The sequence below is a fragment of the Heteronotia binoei genome, chromosome 14, assembly GCF_032191835.1.
Source record: "Heteronotia binoei isolate CCM8104 ecotype False Entrance Well chromosome 14, APGP_CSIRO_Hbin_v1, whole genome shotgun sequence".
Taxonomy (NCBI): domain Eukaryota; kingdom Metazoa; phylum Chordata; class Lepidosauria; order Squamata; family Gekkonidae; genus Heteronotia; species Heteronotia binoei.
In genome coordinates this window covers 68,324,089-68,344,773 of record NC_083236.1, presented here as the reverse complement: position 1 = coordinate 68,344,773, position 20,685 = coordinate 68,324,089, and the positions used below count along the sequence as shown (strand labels likewise).

The window sequence follows — 20,685 nt, the reverse complement described above, 5'->3', positions numbered from 1 at the left end:
CCCAGCCATCTCCCTTCTTCTATTGCCTTCTGCCTTTCCCAGCATCAGGGTCTTCTCCAGGGAGGGCTCCCTTCTCAATGGGTGGCCAAAGTATTTGAGCTGCAGCTTCAGCATCTGACCCTCCAGGGAACAATCTGGGTTGATTTCCCTATGCTAGCTTTCTGCTATTTGGAGGAGTTCTCCCAGAACTACAGCTGATCTCCAGCTACAGAGGCCAGTTTCTCTTAGGGTTACCAGCTCCAGTTCAAGAAATATCTGGGACTTTGGGGCTGGAGCCAGGAGATTTGGGGGATGGAGGCAGGAGTAAGGTTATGACCAGCATAACTGAACTCCAAAGACAGTTCTGGCCATCACATTGAAAGGGAACGCAATGAAGGACAGGGGCACCTTCTTTGGGAGCTCATAGAATTGGATGCCCTGGTCCAATCCTTTTGAAACTTGGAGGGTGTTCCGAGGAGAGGCATCGGATGCTATGTGACAAATTTGGTGCCTCTACCTAAAAAAACAGCCCCCCTTCAAGCCCCAGATACCCATGGATCAATTCTCAAATATACTCTATGGGAATTGGTCTCCATAGGGAATAATGGAGCGCCCAACAGACACCTCCACAACTTTCTGATGACCCTGAAGTGGGGGGGAGGGCTTCCAAACCACGGGATCCCCTGCCCCCACCTGGGGATTGGCAATGCTGTCTGAATCCAATCGATTATGCAGAACAAAAACACAGCATGTGCACCCCAGGCATGCTCAGGTCTGGAGTGGGGGGATACAAGGATATGTGCAAGTTTTTCTGTTGTTAGCAAGTCTGTCTCAAAGGCCAGATGGGGAACTGATGAGGCTTTCCTTTAGAGCCAGTGCTGTATTGCAGTAACAGTGGGAGCAGAGAGGAAAAAGGAAAGGAAAGGTCCCCTGTGCAAGCACCAGTCGTTTCCGACTCTGGGGTGGCATTGCTTTCACTACGTTTTCATGGCAGACTTTTTACGGGGTGGTTTGCCATTGCCTTCCCCAGTCATCTACGCTTTCCCCCCAGCAAGCTGGGGACTCATTTGACCGACCTCAGAAAGATGGAAGGCCGACCTCAGAAAGATGGAAGTCAACCTCGAGCCATCTACCTGAAAACCCAGCTTCCACGGGGATCGAACTCAGGTCTTGAGCAGAGCTTAGGACTGCAGTACTTCAGCTTTAACACTCTACACCACAGGGCTCTTAGCAGAGAGACCCATGTTCAAATCCCCCTTTGGACACAAAGACGACTGGACGACCTCCCACTAGTCACTCTGTCTCTCAGCCTGAGCTACCTCACGGTGTTGTGAGGTGAACTGGAGGAGAGATTCGCAGACACTGCCTTGAACTCCTCCAGAGAAAAGTGTGATAGATAAAGATGAGGCTGGAATCAGGAGATGCAAAACAGTCAAGACTATAATATCCGAGGGGAAGCCGGACAATGCCAGAGTTCTTTGTCTGACAAAAGGCAACTGTAATCACAGATGAAACAGGGTTTTTAAGCAACTAAAAGCCAACTCCATAAATAAACCAAGATTAGGGATCACTTTTCCCCCCCTTTGGCAGGATAACAGTAACCAGATCTGACTACGAGAGGGGAATTCTGCACTCCATTAGTGTGAGCCAGCGTTGAACAACTATGAGTCACTGAGAGAAAACGTGCAGACTCCTGTTCCCCCTCAGAATCCAGCACCACATCCAACATGGGGAAATCATACTGGATTGCCACCGCTTTACTTCAAGGTTGTGATCCCAAAAGGGTGATGTGGACCACAAAATTGCAGCGTTCCCCAGCTCTAAGAACATCAGCAGATCCCTGCTGGATCAGACCAGAGGATCCAGCATCCTGTCTCACATAGTGGCCAACCAGTTCCTCTGGACTGGAGAGCCAACCACAGGGCAGAGAGGCCAAAGCCTTCATAAGAACACCAGAAGAGCCCTGCTGGATCAGACCAGTGAGGGTCCATCTAGACCACCATCCTGTCTCACACAGTGGCCAACCAGTTCCTCTGCATGGCCATCAACAGGGCACAGAGGCCGAGGCCTTCATAAGAACATCAGAAGAGCCCTGTTGGATCTGACTGGTGGTCCATCTAGTCCAGCATCCTGTCTCACACAGCGGCCAACCAGTTTCTCTTGGAGGGCCAACACCAGGGCATAGATGCCGAGGCCTTCAGAAGAACATCAGACCAGTGGTCCATCTAGTCCAGCATCCTTTCTCACACAGTGGCCAATCAGTTCCTCTGAAGGGCTCTAAAGAACATAAGAACATAAGAGAAGCCATGTTGGATCAGGCCAACGGCCCATCAAGTCCAACACTCTGTGTCACACAGTGGCAAAAAAATTTATATACACACATACACTGTGGCTAATAGCCACTGATGGACCTGTGCTCCATATATTTATCTAAACCCTTCTCGAAGGTGGCTATACTTGTGGCCGCCACCACCTCCTGTGGCAGTGAATTCCACATGTTAATCACCCTTTGGGTGAAGAAGTACTTCCTTTTATCCGTTAAAGACTATGCAGCAACCTCATCATGATCCTTCGCTATTTATAAAGGTCAGTTGAAGCTGACTACGACTAAATCCCCCAAAACAGGGAACCAAAAAATGCTAATAAAAGTGGTTCACTTCCATTTATAGGGAAATCAATGTTTTTTCTTCCCCTTTGTGAAAAGAAAGGCAGAAACTTTCATCAGGAATACAACCAGGCAAAAGAGCCATACAATTCATTGTAGAAAAGAATCCATGCATTTATCGAACAGTGAATTTGCTGGCTCCTCAGGTTTATTCTGTTAGTTTCTGCTAAAAAGGTAAAGGTAGTCCCCTGTGCAAGCACCAGTCGTTTCCAAATCTGGGTGACGTCGCATCACGGCGTTTTCACAGCAGACTCTTTACGGGGTGGTTTGCCATTGCCTTCCCCTGTCATCTACACTTTTCCCCCAGCAAGCTGGGTACTCATTTTACCGACCTTGGAAGGATGGAAGGCTGAGTCAGCCTTGAGCCAGCTACCTGAACACAGCTTCCACCGGGATCGAACTCAGGTCGTGAGCAGAGAGCTCGGACTGCAGTACTGCAGCTTTATCACTCTTTGCCACAGGGCTGCTAGGTTCCCGCTAGGATTTTTCAAAAAGCTACCTTCTGTAGATGAAGGCTTGCATTACATATTCCATTTCCTCTCCGCAAGTAAACTAAAATAAATAATGAATTGCATATTAAGCTATTTCCTTCTTTGCACCTCTAACTGTCTTCTTCCCACCGGCTCAGAAGCCTTCATGCTTCAAGGAGAGACTCTTTCCTCCCAAGACGGATGTCTATATTTCCCCAGCCTTAAAAGTCAAAACAAACAGCAGGATTATTTCTAATATGAATAAAAATAATCCTTTAATTGCAGATCACAGGACAGAAACTGAAGCTTGTTTCTTTGTTGGGTTTAGATTTTTCTTGCAGTTTGCAGAATTATAAAGCAATTTTATGTATATTTGGTGAAGGAATTAACCCGAACAAATATAAGATCTAGGAGAAAGAGAAACGAGATATAGGATTGTCAAGTCCAATTCAAGAAATATGTGGGGACTTTGGGGGATCCCTCGGTTTGGAGGCCCTCCCCCTGTTTCAAGGTCATCAGAAAGTGGGGGGTGGGTGAGGGAACTATCTACTGGGCACTCCATTATTCCCTCTGGAAACGGATTCTCATAGGGTATAATGGAGAATTGATCTGTGACTATCTTGGGCACTGGGGAGCTATTTTTTAAGGTAGAGGCACCAAATTTTCAGCATAGCATATGGTGTCTCTCCTCAAAAAAACCCCCAAGTTTCAAAAAGATTGGAACTGAAGATCCAATTTTGCGAGCCCTCAAAGAAGGTGCCTCTATCCATTATTCCAAATGGAGGGAAGGCATTTAAAAGGTGTGCGGTCCCTTTAAATGTAATGGCCAGAACTTCCTTTGCCGTTCAGTTGTGCTTGTAACACCCTTGCTCCTGGCTCCGCCCCCAAAGTCTCCTGGCTCCACCCCCAAAGTCCCCAGATACTACTTGAGTTGGACTTGGCCACCCTACTCCCAGGAGAAAATGTATTTCGTCACATTTCTAAAATAAAATTGTTCAGGAAGGTTTTGTTTTTTTTCAAGGCGACATGCCAATATTATAATGCAGTGATCCAAGAAGTTGCTTAAATAAAGGGTTTGGGACTAGGGGCTACACCAAGCGTGGCCAAACATGCTTAATGTAAGAGCCACATCGAATAAATTTGAGATGTTCAAGAGCCATAAGACATGAACATCAGATGTTTGAGAGCTGCAAGATGGATGGATGGAAGGAAAGAAGGAAGGAAGGAAGGAAGGAAGGAAGGAAGGAAGGAAGGAAGGAAGGAAGGAAGGAAGGAAGGAAGGAAGGAGGGAGGGAAGGAGGGAGGGAAGGAGGGAGGGAGGGAGGAAGGGAGGGAGGGAGGGAGGGAGGAAGGAAGGAAGGAAGGAAGGAAGGAAGGAAGGAAGGAAGGAAGGAAGGAAGGAAGGAAGGAAGGAAGGAAGGAAGGAAGGAAGGAAGGAAAGAAAGAAAGAAAATAGGTGAGGAGGGAGGAGGTAGAGGTAGAAAGCAACTTTAACTTTAAATGCATTCTGTGGCTGACTTGCCTTGTAGAAGTGATGTAAAGAAGCCAGCCAGCCAGTGGGGTGGTGGGGGCTTCAAGAGCCACACAATATGTGTGAAAGAGCCGCATGTGGCTCACGAGCCGCATGTTGCTCATGAGCCACAGTTTGGCCGCTCCTAGTCTACGCTAATATGTGTAGCTAATATTATCTGTTTGCCGCGGTGCAGGTAGAAAGTCTCAGCCAACGTTTGGTGACTAATCACAGAGAGGCTCAGCATCAGGGCGAGGGATATTCAGAGGGGATTTGCTACCGCCTGCCTCTGCGCAGCGACCCCAAACTTCTCCTTGGTGGTCTCCCATCCAAATATTAACCAGGACCAAGATCTGATGAGATCAGGCTAGCCACGGCCATCTAGGTCAGGATTGTTTGCAGAATGTAATACCTTGATCTCAAGACCTTGTTGTCGGTGTACATAATTCCACTTTTTGGCACTGTTAACACATGTCTAATAAGAACATAAGAGAAGTCATGTTGGATCAGGCCAGTGGCCCCTCCAGTCCAACACTCTGTGTCACATAAGAACATAAGAGAAGCCATGTTGGATCAGGCCAGTGGCCCATCCAGTCCAACACTCTGTGTCGCAGAAGAACATAAGAGAAGTCATGTTGGATCAGGCCAGTGGCCCCTCCAGTCCAACACTCTGTGTCACATAAGAACATAAGAGAAGCCCTGTTGGATCAGGCCAATGGCCCCTCCAGTCCAACACTCTGTGTCACATAAGAACATAAGAGAAGCCATGTTGGGTCAGACCAATGGCCCCTCCAGTCCAACACTCTGTGTCACATAAGAACATAAGAGAAGCCCTGTTGGATCAGGCCAATGGCCCATCCAGTCCAACATTCTGTGTCACAGAAGAACATAACAGAAGCCATGTTAGATCAGGCCAGTGGCCCATCCAGTCCAACACTGTGTCACACAGTGGCCAAATCCCAGGGGCCATCAGGAGGTCCACCAATGGGGCCAGGATACTAAAAGCCCTCCCACTGTTTCACCCCCCAAGTACCAAGAATACAGAGCATCACTTGCCCCAGACAAAGAGTTCCAACGATCCGCTGTGGCTAAGAGCCACTATTGGACCTCTGCTCTGCTCCATATGTTGATCCAACCCCCTCTTGAAGCTGGCTATGCCTGTAGCTGCCACCATTTTCTGTGGCAGTGAATTCCACATGTTAATCACCCTTCTGGTGAAGTACTTCCTTTTATCCATTCTAACCCGACTGTTCAGCAATTTCATGGAGTGCCCACGAGTTCTTGTATTGTGAGAAAGGGAGAAAAGGACTTCTTTCTCTACTTTCTCCATCCCATGCATAATCTTGTAAACCTCTATCATGTCACCCTCAGTCGACATTTCTCCAAGCTAAAGAGCCCCAAGCGTTTTAACCTTTCTTCATTCTCGTTGTCCTTTTCTGCACTTTTTCCAATGCTGTAATATTTTTTTATCTGCTCAAATTCATGTTAGTGACATCAGGAACGCTGTCCAGCCATCTCCTCTTTTGCCATCCCCTTCGTCTTTTGCCTTCTGTCTTTCCCACCATCAGGATCTTCTCCAGTGAGTGCTCCCTTCTCATTTGGTGGCCGAAGGATTTGAGCTTCAGCTTCAGCATCTGACCTTCCAGGGAACAGTCAGGGTTGATTCCCCTTCGGACTGACTGATTTAATCTTCTTGCAGTCCAAGGAACTCTCAGGTCGTTTTCGCACTCACCTCCAGCCGGCGCGACCCCCCTCTTCACCGCGCAGGATCTGCGCGGATTTTGCACTAAATGCCGCGGAGCAGCCTTTTGCGCCGGAAACTCCCGTCGCAAAAGCCGCTCAAACGTAAATCGCCAAAAAGCAGTTTGGCGTTTGAGCGGCTTTTGCGCTGGAAGTTTCCGGCGCAAAAGGCTGCTCCGCGGCATTTAGTGCGAAATCCGCACAGATCCTGCGCGGTGAAGAGGGGGGTCGCGCCGGCTGGAGGTGAGTGCGAAAACGACCTCAGAGTCTTCTCCAGCACCACAGCTCGAAAGCATCTATTCTTCTGCACTCAGCCTTCCTTATGGTTCAACTCTTTGAATAGTCTGATTGCTTTGTCAGGTGTCTTTTTCTATTGATTGCACTGATTTCCACTGTATCATCCACCTTCAGGCAGACTGTGGGTGAGTCTGCATTAGCCTTTGCTCCGGCTCCGACGCTGTGTTTCCCCCGGGGCAGATGTTGGTTTCCGCACATTTTGACCTGGGGCGGCTGTTTGACCCACCTCCAATGTTTGACCCACCTCCTATGCGGTGCCGCCCCGGATCAGGGTGATCAGCAAAATACCAGATCTTTTTTTTTTTTTGCTGCTGCTGCTGCTGCTGCTGTTCGGAGGCTCGGAATTTTATGTGCGGAACTCGAGCCAGTGCGCTGTCAAACTTGTGGCATCATTAGAACACACCCACATAACTCCACGCCCCTGATTCCGCCCAGTTATTTTGTCACACCCTCTTACTTTTACTCCCTTTTAAAATTGTCCGCCATTATCCGATTAGGAATTTTTTTTTTAAGCAAAGCTGGTTTTGCGTTGCAACGCTGTAACGCATAACGCTGCAACACGATTCTCTTCTTTGCCCGAATGCATCCCTTACTTTCAAACGCCCTCACTCTTTATGGTGTTCCACGAGATTTTGGTGTTGTGCCCTCCATTATCTGGGAAGTAATCTGCCATAACATTTGATCGTTCACAACGTTATTCCCCCCCCCCCCAACTGAAAGCACTTCGTGCTATCATACTTTTTTTTTTACAATAGTTTCATTACAACGTCACGAAATAAAAATAGATGTTACGCGAACTAATTTTAAGATGTGCTGATGCCACTTTTATCCGCCACCGCCCCCCGCATGTTCCTCAAGAGGGAACTTGGCTATTTTTATAGCCCTTGGCTGATGTGCTGGGGACAATACTTTAGATACCACCCCCCCCTTCGGGCTCCCCTTTTTTTTAAATAGTTTTTTCCTGAAAACTGTGCTTAGCATTGCAGCAAGTGTGTGCTTCCTGCTTTAGACAATAGACCAGGGGCCTCTGGTGTTACGTCATAATGCAATAAAAAAGGTTACATTGTAATGCAAACATGCATGCGTTAAAAAAAAAAAGGAACTACATGGATGAGTGAGGAGGGAGGGGCATGAATGAGTGAGGAGGGAGGGAAGGGGGAAATAGCTCCGATTATGGTGGAAACTCCGGGAGCAACAGTACTGCGGAATCAAAACACACGGAACAGATTGGGAATTGATTCCGGGAGAAATCCTCTAGTGCGGAATCGGGAAATCAGGCCCGCATGGAACAACCCCGGAGCGAAAGGAAGGCAAACGGCAAATGCGGAATCAGCCTATAATAAACGTCAATCAATAGACCGGCCAGTGAGCCCACAGACTGCAGCTTTGTAGGTTAACAAAGTTCAGGCATTTATTTCGAGGCAGACAAGAGAAACTCCTCCCAAAACCAAAGGCCACCCAGATGAAACCACAACAGCCACATTAAACATAACAATGTCACACCCAAGTGGTCTATTTTAACTATTTTAAACTATGACTACTACAATGTACAGAAAATATGTCTACAATACTAATCCAGTGAAGCTCAACGTCTTGCCAACGCTCTGGTTTTCCTACCCTGCATGCATCAGCGGCGACTTTATATTGACTCTGGCATCCTTTTTTTGTTCTAAGCGACCCATCCTTGTTGTTCCTTTCTCCCCATCAGAGCGGGGCGGGGGGGAACTCTCACAGCTGATCCTCGAAGTTATATTGACTTATTGTGGACCGCCAACGCTTTATGGAGGAAGAGAAAGCAATCTTTCCATGTGTAGGAAGCACATCTCAACCTCTGAATCTCTTCTCTCTCTTTTTTTCCCTAGAAAGTTGGGGCCTCCCGGGAACTACATTTGCTTCTTGGACAAGTCAAAGCTTCTGGAGAGGTACAGATGGGAAGTGCATTCAAGGCACGAGAGCATATTTAAAAGGTGAATGCACGAGGGAAGCCGCTCTGAGTTCATTACTGGGAGAGCCAAGGAACAAAGATTAGATCAAGATGAGGTTTTCTGGTGCCAGGAAGCAGCCTCCCCCATAGGAGAGCATTACACAATTAGGGGCATTATAGAGGACTTAATGTGTTCCTCTTAAACAGACAGCATCAGCCAATGTCCAGAGACAGATCACCAGATTAGAGGGACCTCTGGTATTTCCCAGCACAGGGCTCATTAGGGTCCAAGCGCCACAACCTACGAGCTTGCTTTAAACCCAACCATCTGCCAAAAGGAAGAAATGCCAGATGATCCATCAGAATCTTCCCGAGTGTTCCGTTATGAGAACCAGGCTTCAACTTTGAGGCAGTCTTTGACTGCCTCAGTTCCAAGAATGCTCAGACCACATCCTTAGCCCGCGGCAGAACAGACTCTCTCCTGGATGATGCTTTCTTGACCTGGTGGTTCTTTCTGCAACTCACTCTCCAAGGGGTCAGATACCTTTTCCTCAATACGTAAGAGCATATCTAGGCTGCGGCAAAAGGACACTCATGCCCTAAAATCTGGCCTGCTGGGGTTTCAGGGGTTTTTTTTTGTTTTAAGCAAGAAGCTTCAGAGGTTGCTAGCACAGCATCAGGATACATGGCAGCAAGGTTTGTTGGGGTTTTTTTTTGTAGCAGGAGTAGGGTTGTCAAGTCCAATTCAAGAAATATCAGGGGGCGGAGCCAGGAGTCTTTGGGGGTGGAGCCAGGAACAAAGCTGTGGCAAGCATCATTGAACTCCAAAGGGGGTTCTGGCCATCACACTTAAAGGGACTGCACACCTTTTAAATGCCTTCCCTCCATTGAAAATAATGAAGGGTAGGGGCACCTTCTTTGGGGGCTCATAGAATTGGACCCCCTGCTCCAATCCTTTTGAAACTTGGAGGGTAGTTTTGGCGAGAGACACTGAATGCTATGCTGAAAATTTGGTGCCTTTACTCAAAAAAACAGCCCCCCCCCAAGCCCCAGATACTCACTGATCAATTCTCCATTATACCCCATGGGAATTGGTCTCCAGAGGGAATAATGGAATGCCTAGCAGACATTTCCCTCCCCGCTTTCTGATTCCCTGCCCCCACCCGGATATTGGCAACCCTAAGCAGGCACTCCTTTGCATATTAGGCCACTCCCCCCTGATGTAGCCAATTCTCCAAGAGCTTATAGGGCTCTTAGTATAGGGCCTACCATAAGCTCCAGGAGGACTGCCTATATCTGGGGTGTGTGGCCTAACAGGCAAAGGGTTCCTGCTACAAAAAAAGCCCCGGATGGCAGAAACGTGTTCAAATGGCCTGCAGGAATTGTTTGCCTGCTACCCCGGATCAGGAGCAAGTTTGACACGCTCCTTTATTTTCCTCTGCCCTTTTAGGAAACCTACCGTGCTTCTCGCTCAAGGTGCCATGACATCAGAGTGTATTTTAAGACAGAATATGCACCCTCACTGAAAAACTCCTCCCCCCTCCAAGTGTCATTCCTTTCCCCCTCAAACAACAGCCATCCAACCCCATTGCAGGCCGCCATGAAAGAGCCAAGGGTGGCTACTGGTTGCCAACGCTGGAGGTGGAGCCGGATTTTAAGAAGGGATTGTCTTTTCCAGTAATTTCCCCCTTGAAGAAATGCTATCTTTGGCTGGCCTCTCAGCTGCTACAGGGGTGACTCATTAAACCAACAATATGAGGCTGTTTTAAGGTTGACGGCTGCCATTGAGAACTGGCTCTAGATCAGCTAGCAGGAAAATAAATGGGGGGGGAGGCAAGGCAAGCACGCTCCCCACCTACAACGGAGCAGGAAAGCAATCCTACCTGGCAGTGAGGATAGCAACCACGCTTGTTTTTAAAGGGTGGACCAGGGAAAGAGGACAAGCAGCTATACATAATTTATTTCTACGGGCATTGACCAAATACATAAAAGAGGAGTAAAAGATCTCATATCAGCTGGTGCACCATCAAAAGTCATGCAGACATTATCAGCAATATCAGTCGTCAAAGCATCAAAACTAAACGACTATTAAATAATTAAAATAATTAAAATCTCTATTTAGGCTGACTGTCGATAACTTGTTTCCAGATTTTAATGGCCCGCATAGCAAATTTTGCCATGTTTAAAGTGATCGCCTGCTCTCTCTCAGCGAACAACTTGTCTAAATAAAATCTTGCATTTCTCCCAGGGAATTGAGAGCAGATCGGAGGTATATAACTGGCTCTAATGTGACATTGATATTAGTCCCTTGGACTGCAAGAAGATCCAATCAGTCAGTCCTAAAGGAAACCAACCCAGACTGTTCCCTGGAAGGTCAGATGCTGAAGCTGAAGCTCAAATACTTTGGCCACCCAATGAGAAGGGAGCCCTCCCTGGAGAAGACCCTGATGCTGGGAAAGACAGAAGGCAAAAGAAGAAGGGGACGACAAAAGATGAGATAGTTGGACAGAATTACTGATGTAACTAACACAAATTTGAGCAAACGTCGGAGGATGGCGGAAGTCAGGAGGGCCTGGTGTGACTTTGTCCATGGGGTCGCAAAGAGTCAGACTCGACTGTGCGACTGAACAACAAAAATTAGCTTATTTAAACCTGCATTTCCTGGCAAATATCGCTTTATCAGGTTCAAATCATGTTGCCTTTCAACATCCATGATTCTTAACTTAACAAGCAGCTTTTGAAGAAGAAAGAAGAAGACGACGACGACAGCTGCAGATTTATACCCCACCCTTCTCTCTGCACAGAGTATTAAAGTTGCAGTACTGCAGTCCTAAGCTCTGCTCAAGTCAAGACATGAGTTCAATCCCCGGTGGAAGTTGGGTTTTCAGGTAGCCAGCTCGAGGTTGACTCAGCCTTCCATCCTTCCGAGGTCAGTAAAATGAGTACCCAGCTTGCTGAGGGGAAAGTGTAGATGACTGGGGAAGGCAATGTCAAACCACAATGAAAACATTGTGAAAGCAACAGCACCCCAGAGACAGAAACGACTGGTGCTTGCACAGGGGACCTTTCATTTCCTTTTCCATCTCTCTGAATCAGAGACTCAGAGTGGCTTACAATCTCCTATATCTTTGCCCCCCACAACAGACACCCTGTGAGGTGGGTAGGGCCGCGAGAGTTCTCACAGCAGCTGCCCTTTCAAGGACAACCCCTGTGAGAGCTCTGGCTGACCCAAGGCCATTCCAGCAGCTGCAAGTGGAGGAGTGGGGAATCAAACCCTGTTCTCCTAGATAAGAGAGCTATGGCTGACCCAAGGCCATTCAAGCACATGCAAGTGGAGGAGTGGGGAATCAAACCCTGTTCTCCTAGATAAGAGAGCTATGGCTGACCCAAGGCCATTCAAGCACATGCAAGTGGAGGAGTGGGGAATCAAACCCGGTTCTCCTAGATAAGAGAGCTATGGCTGACCCAAGGCCATTCAAGCACATGCAAGTGGAGGAGTGGGGAATCAAACCGGTTTTCCTAGATAAGAGAGCTATGGCTGACCCAATTCCATTCAAGCACATGCAAGTGGAGGAGAGGGGAATCAAACCTGGTTCTCCCAGATAAGAGTCCGCACACTTAACCACTACACCAAACTGGCTTTTAACAAAGCAGATTGCAATGGAAAAGAAATTCATTTCTTGTCTCTCTCTATAACTTTTTTTTTAACTTTTCAAAAGTTTACTAAGAAATCTCAAAAAACATACAGAAATAAGAAAAAGCCATTAAGCAAAAAAATAAAAAGGGCAGTCAATACACAAATATCATGACAAGCTACGGTAAGAAATTGAATTAAAAGAGACCATCTTTGAAAAATCATAACGCTTTGCATATGCAGAAACTCTTTAAGCAAGCATATCAAACTCAAGAGGAGACCCTGGACAAGGTAGTAACAACAGTAGGTTTACCAGAAAAAGAAGGGAAAACAGAAAAAAAAGCAAGGAGGAAAAGGATACTACAAAAAGGGTAAATAAAAAGGACAGTGTATAGTAGCATCTACTCCTGGGTCATGAAAGAATGACAAGGAGCTAAAGCAGGATCAGGAAAAATTAAAAGTAGAGCAGCAACATTTGTGAGGGGTCACAGGGAGGAATTTCTTGGGAAGTGACAAACTCGATGAAAAGAAACCATTTCCCAGAGAAACTGGAAGAGTTTGAATGCTGAAGATTAGATGCAATTTTTTCCGTGATCAAATGCTTCTCTTATCTAACTTCTGATCTCACAGAGGAAACTTCTGTATGCGCATGTAAATTGCTCATTGCTTGGAAACCCATGCGAACCTCCCTACCCCCTGGGTGCTGAAGGCTGCTGTCAAGAGTAGGGGATGCGCTTCAGCCCTCTGAACTTGGAAAAAGTGGAAAGCGAGTGATAGTTCCAGGCAAAAGGGGAGGTGAGAGAGAAAACGCAGTGTTGCAAGAGGGAGAGGTTCACGCAGCCCTGTCTTTGTCTACCCTTCTTCCTGCCTTATCACTTTTGCTTGGGGAGGGACAGTGGCTCAGTGGTAGAGCATCTGCTTGGTATGCAGAAGGTCCCAGGTTCAATCCCCGGCATCTCCAACTAAAAAGGGTCCAGGCAAGTAGGAGTGATGTATGGTTCAGATATAATAATAACTGACAATTTATGTATTTTAAGAAAATATTGCAGATGCAGACTTGTATTCTTTGAAAGTATTTTCTGTACAGAAAAAGGTTAATACATACTTTTATTTTCCATCCCCCCCATTCTCTATTCCTAATTTCTTGAAACTAATAAAACTTATAAAATAAAAGAAAAAAGAAAAACCTCAGCTTTGAGACCCTGGAGAGCCTTGAGACTGCACCTTAAAGAGGATATTATAGCATTGGAAAGGATATTATAGCATTGGAAAAAGTCCAGAAAAGGGCTTCTTGAATGATTAAAGGGTTGGAACACTTTCCCTATGAAGAAAGGTTAAAACGCTTGGGGCTCTTTAGCTTGGAGAAACGTTGATTGTGGGGTGACATGATAGAGGTTGACAAGATTATGCATGGGATGGAGAAAGTAGAGAAAGAAGTACTTTTCTCCCTTTTTCACAATACAAGAACTCGTGGGCATTCGATGAAATTGCTGAGCAGTCAGGTTAAAACGGATAAAAGAAAGTACTTCTCACCCAAAGGGATTGGATAAAAATATGGAGCAGAGGTCCATCAGTGGCTATTAGCTACAGTATGTGTGTGTATGTGTATATGTATGTATGTGTGTGTGTGTGTATACAGACACACACATATATTGACCACTGTGTGACACGGAGTGTTGGACTGGATGGGCCATTGGCCTGATCCAACATGGCTTCTCTTATGTTCTTATGAGAGCCGCTGCCAGTCTGAGTAGACAATACTGACTTTGATGGACCGAGGGTCTGATTCAGTAGAAGACAGTTTCATGTGTTCATATGTTCATCACCTCTGCCACTGTGATATCTTCTTTTTTTAACACCAGAGAGAGGTCACCGGTAAATGAATAAACACACAACCACAAATGGCTATAGTGACCAACAATCACTAAGACTATATAGCAATACAATAACGTGATAATGGTGAGAATACACAAATACAGAGAGACATAGGCAAAACTCTCAAAGAGTGCGTTCATGGAAGATAGTAGAGCACCAAAGTACAGGGAGTTGACTTGTAGATTTGTCCTGCTTAGACAAATCTTCAAGCAGTGGAAAGCTCTACTCCATTTCCCTTCAAATCAAATAATCCACAGACTATAATTCATACAGCTTCATAGTTAATCAGTATCAGCACCCTCTTCCATATCACTAAAGTAATCTCACTGTGTTTCTTCATAGGACATATAGTCTCAACTAACTTCAAACAGGCACCAGCTCAGAAATGGCTCAAGGCCGTGTTATATTTATCTGTCGTGAGCCACGCTGAGCCCTGCTTGCAGGGGAAGGTGGCCTAAAATCTAATACAATAAATAAATAATTTGGTCTTTAAGTTGCATTTTGCAATTCCAAGCACACTCGGCTTTTTATGGGATTGCAGACACAGACCGATTTTGCACTAGGCTTGTTCCAGGTAGGGAGCCCTTTTGCTCCCGGGGCTTCTCTCCGTTTTCGCACAAGTTGTTCCGGAGCTGCGAGTTGGCCCGTTGCTTTTCCACAGCAAGCAAAGTCCTCTGATGAGCGGTTTCTGCTTGCTGTGGAAAAGCAGCGCATGAACTCACAGCTCCAGGGCAACCTGTGTGAAAATGGAAACAAGCCCCAGGAGCAAAAGGCTCTCTACCCAAAACATGCCCTAGTGAGAAATCGATCACAGTCTCCGAAAGATGCTGCTGAAACCCATAGGCTGGGTTTGCAAAGGTTCACAAGTTCTCGACTCACAGCCTGATCCAAGATAAATCTACTAGAACAGTGACAATTAAAAATGTTCGTTCATGCTGGGAGGGGATGACGGAGAAGGAATATTTCATAGCAGACGCTGCCGCAACAGGTGCGGAGAGATCTATCACCACCCGGCCTGTCAATACCAAACAGAGCAGAATCCAAAATTCCGTCTCTTGTTCACCCTGACCCCTGCGCTCGAGAGTGGAAAAATGTGTAAGATGTACAGCTCTGTTCCAGCGATGAAATACTTTAATCACTTTGAAAACATGGATCAACACAAGCACCAAGATATTATTTTTAAAGCAAACACAGTTCTTTTTTTTTTTCCCTCCCCCTGCTTTGCTCCAGTCTCCTGGCAGTGAACTTAAGGCTTCCTTGCAAGTGTCGTCCATAAATCTTTAACCGGAGCTACCAAACAAGCCCTGCATCTTTCATCCGCAAGGACAAAATCCAGAACTGCTGCCTCGACTAACAGCAGCAGCTCCTGCAAAAGCTACTATGAGGAACAGTAGCTCAGTGGTAGAGCATCTGCTTGGTAAGCAGAAGGTCCCAGGTTCAATCCCCGGCAAATCCAACTAAAAAGGGCATAAAAAACCTCAGCTTGAGACCCTGGAGAGCCGCTGCCAGTCTGAGCAGACAATACTGACTTTGATGGACCCAGGAGGGTCAGATTCAGTAGAAGGCCTAGCTCGCCTGGGAAATTATAGATGTTTGTATGCAAATGCTAGAAGTGTTCAAAGTAAAATTGGTGAATTGGAATGTTTAGTGTTGGGAGAAAACATAGACATTGTGGGAATTTCAGAAACTTGGTGGAATGAGGAGAATCAGTGGGTCACGGTGATTCCTGGATATAAGCTATATCGGAAGGATAGGGAGGGAAGGGTTGGAGGTGGGGTGGCTCTGTATGTCAGAGAGGATATACGGTCCAGTAAGGCTGAGATCAGAGAATTAGATTCACTTTTAGAAATGCTTTGGGTTGAAATAGAGGGCCCAAAAGGAAATTTAACTATGGGAGTTTGTTATTGCCCACCAAATCAAAAGAGAGAGGACGATTATAATATGATGGAAGGCTTAAAGATAGCGGCTAAACGTAAAAACTGTGTTGTAATAGGTGATTTTAACTACCCGCAGATTGATTGGGTCAATATGTGTTCTGGTCGAGAGAAAGAGATTGAGTTTCTTGATGCTCTCAATGACTGTGCTATGGAGCAGATGGTCTCAGAACCTACCAGGGGTGGGGCGATCCTGGATTTGGTCCTAAGTAATGCCCAAGACTTGGTGAGAGATGTAAAAGTGATTGCGCCGCTTGGGAGCAGTGACCATAATGTTATTGATTTCACCGTTTGTATAAATAGGGAGTTGTCCAAAAAGACCACCACAACCACGTTTAACTTTAAAAGGGGTAAATACACTGAGATGAGGAGGCATGTGAGGAAGAAACTGAAAGGAAAGGTACATACGGTCAAAACCCTTGGGGAAGCTTGGACGCTATTTAAAACTATAATCCTAGAAGCTCAGATAAAATACATACCACAAGTTAGGAAAGGCACAAACAGGCATAAGAAAAGGCCTGCGTGGTTAACAAACAAAGTAATGGAAGCTGTAAAAGGTAAGAAGGACTCCTTTAAGCGGTGGAAAACCAGTCCAAGTGAGATTAGTAAAAGGGAACACAGGCTGTGGCAAATCAAATGCAAGACTGTGATCAGGCAGGCAAAAAGGGACTATGAGGAGCATATTGCAAAAAACATAAAGACCAACAATAAAACTTTCTTCAAATATATTAGAAGTAGGAAACCAGCCAGGGAGGCAGTGGGGCCCTTGGATGACCATGGGGTAAAAGGATTACTGAAGGAGGATAGGGAAATGGCTGAGAAGCTAAATGAATTTTTTGCCTCCGTCTTCACTGTAGAAGACGAGAACTTTTTGCCCGCCCCAGAACCACTAATTTTGGAAGGGGTGTTGAAAGACCTGAGTCAGATTGAGGTGACAAATGAGGAGGTCCTACAACTGATAGACAAATTAAAAACTAATAAGTCACCGGGTCCGGATGGCATACATCCGAGAGTTCTGAAGGAACTCAAAGTTGAACTTGTGGATCTTCTAACAAAAATCTGTAATCTTTCATTGAAATCTGCCTCCATTCCTGAGGACTGGAAGGTAGCAAATGTCACCCCCATCTTTAAAAAAGGTTCCAGAGGAGATCCGGGAAATTACAGGCCAGTCAGTCTGACTTCAATACCGGGAAAGTTGGTAGAAACCATTATCAAGGACAGAATGAGTAGGCACATTGATGAACACGGGTTATTGAGGAAGACTCAGCATGGGTTCTGCAAGGGAAGATCTTGCCTCACTAACCTGTTGCATTTCTTTGAGGGGGTGAACAAACATGTGGACAAAGGAGACCCGATAGATGTTGTTTACCTTGACTTCCAGAAAGCTTTTGATAAAGTTCCTCATCAAAGGCTCCTTAGAAAGCTTGAGAATCATGGAGTAAAAGGACAGGTCCTCTTGTGGATCAAAAACTGGCTGAGTAATAGGAAGCAGAGAGTGAGTATAAATGGGCAGTCTTCGCAGTGGAGGACGGTAAGCAGTGGGGTGCCACAGGGCTCGGTACTGGGTCCCATGCTCTTTAACTTGTTCATAAATGATTTAGAGTTGGGAGTGAGCAGTGAAGTGGCCAAGTTTGCGGATGACACTAAATTGTTCAGGGTGGTGAGAACCAGAGAGGATTGTGAGGAACTCCAAAGGGATCTGTTGAGGCTGGGTGAGTGGGCGTCAACGTGGCAGATGCGGTTCAATGTGGCCAAGTGCAAAGTAATGCACATTGGGGCTAAGAATCCCAGCTACAAATACAAGTTGATGGGGTGTGAACTGGCAGAGACTGATCAAGAGAGAGATCTTGGGGTCTTGATAGATAACTCACTGAAAGTGTCAAGACAGTGTGAGTTTGCAATAAAAAAGGCCAATGCCATGCTGGGAATTATTAGGAAGGGAATTGAAAACAAATCAGCCAGTATCATAATGCCCCTGTATAAATCGATGGTGCGGTCTCATTTGGAGTACTGTGTGCAGTTCTGGTCGCCGCACCTCAAAAAAGGATATTATAGCTTTAGAGAAGGTGCAGAGAAGGGCAACTAGAATGATTAAAGGGCTGGAGCACTTTCCCTATGAAGAAAGGTTGAAACGCTTGGGACTCTTTAGCTTGGAGAAACGTCGACTGCGGGGTGACATGATAGAGGTTTACAAGATAATGCATGGAATGGAGAAAGTAGAGAAAGAAGTACTTTTCTCCCTTTCTCACAATACAAGAACTCGTGGGCATTCGATGAAATTGCTGAGCAGACAGGTTAAAACGGATAAAAGGAAGTACTTCTTCACCCAAAGGGTGATTAACATGTGGAATTCACTGCCACAGGAGGTGGTGGCGGCCACAAGTATAGCCACCTTCAAGAGGGGTTTAGATAAAAAATATGGAGCAGAGGTCCATCAGTGGCTATTAGCCACAGTGTATGTGTGTATATAACATTTTTTGCCACTGTGTGACACAGAGTGTTGGACTTGATGGGCCGTTGGCCTGATCCAACATGGCTTCTCTTATGTTCTTAAGGCAGCTTCATGTGTTCACAAGGAACAAAGGCAACTTTAAGGGAGGGACAGTGGCTCAGTGGTAGAGCATTTGCTTGATAAGCAGAAGGTCCCAGGTTCAATCCCTGGCATCTCCAACTAAAAAGGGTCCAGGCAAGTAGGCGTGAAAGGCCTCAGCTTGAGACCCTGGAGAGCCGCTGCCAGTCTGAGTAGACAAGACTGACTTGGATGGACCGAGGGGGGTCTGATTCAGTATAAGGCAGCTTCATATGTTCTGCTATTAGGGGAGAGACAGTGGCTCAGTGGTAGAGCATCTGCTTGGTAAGCAGAAGGTCCCAGGTTCAATCCCCAGCATCTCCAACTAAAAAGGGTCCAGGCAAAATAGGCGTGAAAAACCTCAGCTTGAGACCCTGGAGAGCCGCTGCCAGTCTGAGTAGACAAGACTAACTTTGATGGACCGAGGGTCTGATTCAGTAGAAGACAGCTTCATATGTTCATATGTACTAGCTTTCTGCACTACACACATGTCGTGGTAACGGCCACCACAGCTTCCCTTCAAGAGTGTCCCAGGCCTTCTCCACGACTTCTGCTTCATTCACTCACAGAACTACAAAGACCAGAATTCTCTGGGGAGAAGAGACAGCCAAGTCTGTAGAGTATTTAGTATTATGCTTGCGACAGCACAATAACCAGGCACTTTCCCACTTAATTATTTACAGGGCTTTTTTTCTGGGGGAACGTGGTGGAACAGAGTCCCGGAACCCCTTTGGGGAAACAAAATTCTCCCAAATGTTTAAAGGTTCATGAGGGGCACCCAGGTGTTTCTCCTCCATGTCCCTCTTGAGAGCTCCGGCACCTCTTTTTCCAGAAAAAAAAAAAGCCCCTACATCAGTAGAAAACAGGGTTGCCAAGTCCAATTCGAGAAATATCTGGGGACTTTGGGGGTGGAGCCAGGAGACATTTGGGGTGGAGCCAGGAGCAAGGTTGTGACAAGCATAAATGAATTCCAAAGGGAGTTCAGGACATCACATTAAAGGGACTCGACACCTTTAAATGCCTTCCTGCCACTGGAAATAATGGATAGGGGCACCTTCTTTTGGGACTCACAGAATCGGACCCCCTGGTCCAATCTTTTTGAAACTTGGAGGATATTTTGGGAGAGGCACTGGATGCTACGCTGAAAATTTGGTGCATCTACCTCAAAAGACAATCCCCTCAGAGCTCCAGATACCCACAGATCAATTCCCCATTATACCCTATAGAAATTGGTCTCCTTAGGGAATAATGGACGGCCCAGCAGACATTTCCCTTCCCCCCCCCCACTTTCTGATGACTTTGAAGTGGGGGGAGGGCCTCCAAACCAGGGGATACCCTGCCTCCACCTGGGGATTGGCAACCCTAGTAGAAAAAGAACAGAAGTCCAGTAGCAACTTTAAGACTAACATTTTTTTTTGGCAGGGCCCTGAGGGGTTTTTTGCCACAAATTTTGCTAGTCTTTAAGGTACTACTGGATTCTTGCTCCTTTCTTACTGCTACAGGCAGACTAACAATACCTTCTTGACCAATACTCCCCTTAAGCTGCAGAGTCTTGTGAGCAAAAATTCTACTTTGTGGGCTACTGGCATTAAAGTTATGAGCGAGCGATTTGGCTAAATCTGCAGAAATTAGTTTGCTTCCTGAGCTAAGACAAAAACGGGTGAGCTGGAGGTGAAAAAACTGTTAGCTAGCTCACACTAACTCATCTTAGCGGAAACACCAATCTTGACATACATACTTCTAACTCGAGCCCACTGGCACATTTAAAACCAACAAAGTGCTGCCGGACTCAAACTCTGTTCTTCCGCTTCAGACCAACACCTGAATCTATCTTCTTCTAACAAATCAAATAAACTAAACTTGTTTTAGAGCCTACCGCACTCTCCTGAGTCCTATGGAGGACCGCAACAAGCAACACTGGCCAAAAAGGAGAGCAGAGTACCCCTGCTCAGTGCTGAGAAAGCAGCCACATTCCAGATGTAGAAAAGCAGCAGAATTCTGCATCCTCTGAGGAAGCTGCCTGTTGCACCTCTGCATGAATCACTGCTCTTGGCCTCTTCTGATGTACATGAGAACAGTGATTTATTT

The 20,685-nt window shown here is 46.2% G+C and overlaps 1 protein-coding gene and 1 non-coding gene across 2 annotated transcripts in view; one reads left to right on the top strand and one right to left on the bottom strand.

The window, feature by feature from the left end:
- Window positions 1-20,685, bottom strand: part of ZNF469 (zinc finger protein 469) — a 566,114-nt gene that overhangs the window by 336,808 nt on the left and 208,621 nt on the right. The gene's annotated exons all lie outside the window — the stretch shown is intronic.
- TRNAI-GAU (transfer RNA isoleucine (anticodon GAU)) lies at window positions 18,628-18,698 on the top strand. Its single transcript has one exon. It is a non-coding gene; the product is annotated as a tRNA-Ile (tRNA).